At 49.9% G+C, this 3,295-nt stretch overlaps 1 pseudogene; it reads right to left on the bottom strand.

Annotated features, from left to right (window-relative positions):
* Nucleotides 1-273: 273 nt before the first annotated feature.
* Nucleotides 274-2,813, bottom strand: LOC105719068 (beta-galactoside alpha-2,6-sialyltransferase 1-like; annotated as a pseudogene).
* Nucleotides 2,814-3,295: the final 482 nt, after the last annotated feature.

The raw sequence follows: 3,295 nt of genomic DNA, 5'->3' as shown, positions 1-3,295 counted from the left end.
CCTCCCAAGTAGCTAGTATTACAGGCTCCCACCACCATGCCCAGCTAATTTTTATATTTTTAGTAGAGACGGGGTTTCACTATGTTGGGCAGGCTGGTCTCGAACTCCTGGCCTCAAGTGATCCTCCTGCCTTGGCCTCTCAAAGTGCTAGGATTACAGGTATGAGCCACCACGCCCGGTCTAAAACATAAAATCAGTATCTAGGTGCAGTTTTCAAGCAATCTAGTTTTCAATCAAGTTTTAATGCAGTTTTCAAGTATTCTCACAAGAGCATTGGCTTGTGAGAATGACATCATTCAGTTGGAAAAAATGAAGTCCAGCTTTGGCAGCCCTGGCGGGAAAGGAAGATCTTGCATCTACCTGTGTGAAAAGCGGGGAGGATACTGTCTGGAAAGAATGCTGATGTATGTGTGTGTGGCAGGAGGCTCTTGGCTCATACACTCTGTGACTACAGGGGAGACTGGGCCTGGTTTCTTGTCCTCAGCCTCTGGAATCCCCAGAGATCTTGCTGACAGAGGCCCCTGGAGTGCAAGAGCAAGCTGGGATTGTTCAGAAAAATGGGCTTCCCAGGCTGGGGTGGCCCAGATACCATCTGTAAAATACGAGGGATCCCGTGCTTAGCAGTGAATGGCCCAGTAGCCAGGCAGTGTGGCTGTTCCAAGCAGGTAAATGCCCTCATGAGGCACTTCACCAGATTCTTCTCACATAGCAGCGGGTGGCAGGCGCCCATCGTGCAGGCCCTGTTGAAGAACTGCTGGTAGTAGCAGCACAAGTCTGTCTTGTACTTGGATGAGAGGAACTCGTAAATATCCACCTGGTCACATAGCATCATCATGATCATGACACCAAGTGTCCCAGAGGATGGGGGCTTCGCTGAACCTCTTCTGGCGAGATTTCTTACAGGATGTCCCACAGCTCCGGAGGCACCTGGGGCTTGAGGATGTAAAAGGGCTGATTGGGGTGCAGTTTACGGTAGCTCTTGTAGTTATTAAAGAAATTATAGTCTGGATTCTGGTACCACTATGACATATCTGAATGATATACAGATGTGTCCCATACAATTAGGATTCCTTCACTGTACAGACTGAGTTTGAGGAAATGCCTTTTTGTGGTGACCAACTGAGAGTTCAGCAGGAGAATGGCAGTTTTTGTGGCCACATCTTGACGGAAGTTGGCTGTGGGTGCCTCATTAAACCTCAAGACTGCATCACGATTATCTATATCTCTGCCCAGTGGGGAGGACTTCAGAGATCCTGCCGATGAGAAAACAGCACATCTGCTCCAAGGCCCGGCCTCGGTCCTGATGCTGTCCTTGGGCAGGTAACTCTCCTACTCAGACGTAGTGAAGGGAAAATCTGTGGGCTCTACAGCGGATACAATCACGTGGTCCTGGAGGTGACAGCGCGGGGCCGCTGCACTGAACTTAATGGAGGGCCCTGGCCTGTGTCAAAGTAGTACCAGAATCCAGACTATAATTTCTTTCATAACTACAATTATTTCATGCTTAAATAATTCTTCCAGATGGTTTACAGCCTGGGGATAAGGTTTTTGTAAGAGCTGTCCTTGTTTCCACAGCTGGAAGGAGGCCTGTGTTTTGGCCTTGGCTGGGCTTCTCGGGCTGCTGAGGGCCTGGCTGCCCCTGTGGGGGGTCCTGGGCGCTGCTTGAAGATGCAGATTGGGAATGACACCCATGGCCACTCTCCCCAGACTCTTCGACATCTGGAATTTCTTGGTTTGAAATTTAAGTAATTCCCTTTCTTCCTTTTCTTCCACACACAGATGACCCCAAACAGGAGAAAGGCCAGGAGTTTTTCTGGGGAAAAACTTCCCCTGAAGTTTTTCTGCAGGCTGGTGTGAGCCAGGAGGAAGATGTGTTCAGGAAAGCCACGTGGTTCTGGGAAGGAAAGCAGGAAAACTTCTGGCTAGACCCCAGGGCTGTGGGTCCTCCAGATCCTCAGGAACTAGCACCATTCTCTACGGGAGAAAGGTTCATTTTATTTGGCTTGGAGGCCAAGCCTTATTTTTCTCAAGATGATCAAAAAACCTCAGCTCTGGGATAGAACTCTGGCACCAGGGATTGGGACAGGCTCACGGGGACCAGTTCATTTCAGCTGGGCTCCATGGCATTCACTGTTTTCCCAGGACTGTTGGCTGCAGGGCTCTGCACAACCAGCTGTGCCCTTGCTCCCCACACTCTCGCCTGCAGACACTGCCATTGCTCCAGTCCACTTGGTTCTTGGTGGCTCCCGCTGTTAACACTGGGCAGTGCCCCAGACGTCTTCCCCTGCCAGGCCCTGCCCAGGACTTCCCTTCCCCATGTGCCTGTGGAATACGTGCTTGTCAGGGGTAGGAGAGCTCAGAAGCTGGGCACCCCACAAGGGAATCCCAGAGAAGGGGTTTGCTGGGGAGGAGGTGGGACAGAAATTGCAGAGTGGAGAAGACCAGAAGACTGGGGAAGGAGGAGAGGCAGGACGGAGGGAAGAAGAACGAGGCAGAGGGGCGAGAAGTCAGCTGCATTTTTCTAATTTAGATCCAGATGTGGCTACCAATGGTACAGCAGATAAACAATACTCTTGAAAAAAAAAAATCCAGTTGTTGAAAGAAGCCTGGAAGAACTCAGTAAAAAATAACCTTTGGAACAGGAGAGAAGGAGAACATCAAAAGGTGGTCACCAGCTCGCAGCACACATTACCTCCCTGCAGCACAGGACAGCGAGCACTCTCAAGTGCTCTTGGCTTGGGCAGCAGACACTTCTTCAGTTAGCCCATCTCATTGCCTCTGGGCCGCTCCCTTTGCCCATCCTCCTTGTCCATTGTCCTCCATGACCACATCTAAAGTGTTGCTGGGATGGATTCCCCTTCTGACTTCTGCACAGCTTTAGCAGCTCATTTCCTGTTGATGCAAGATCTGAGGTCTGAGGATGCCTTAAGGATATGTTAGCCATACTTGTCTGATCATAAGACTCATCTGGAGTGCTTATTAAGGCTTTAATTCCCAGCACTGCTTTTTACCCTAATGAAGGAGAAGATCCTGGGAAATTGTCTTTGCCTGGATTCCCTAGAGAACAGAGCAAGAGGCAAAAGTTTCATGGTAAAGCCTTAATGGGAGGCACAGTCCCAGGGTATCAAAACTTAGGGACCAGGGGAAGGAAGGCAGGCAAATGCAAGATGATGTATGACTGAGCTGACCACAGCTGCACAAGAAAACACAGCTTGTTGCTTACAGAGGTGTCTTCTTAAAAAGTTATGTCTTGGAATGGTCCACTGAGGGGTGAAAGAGAAAGGAGGTTATTTGC

The sequence above is a fragment of the Aotus nancymaae genome, unplaced genomic scaffold, assembly GCF_030222135.1.
Source record: "Aotus nancymaae isolate 86718 unplaced genomic scaffold, 86718_ANA_hifiasm-v0.15.2.pri h1tg000029l, whole genome shotgun sequence".
In the NCBI taxonomy this organism is placed as follows: domain Eukaryota; kingdom Metazoa; phylum Chordata; class Mammalia; order Primates; family Aotidae; genus Aotus; species Aotus nancymaae.
Note: the sequence above shows the minus strand (reverse complement) of the source record. Positions and strands in the feature narration are given on the sequence as shown.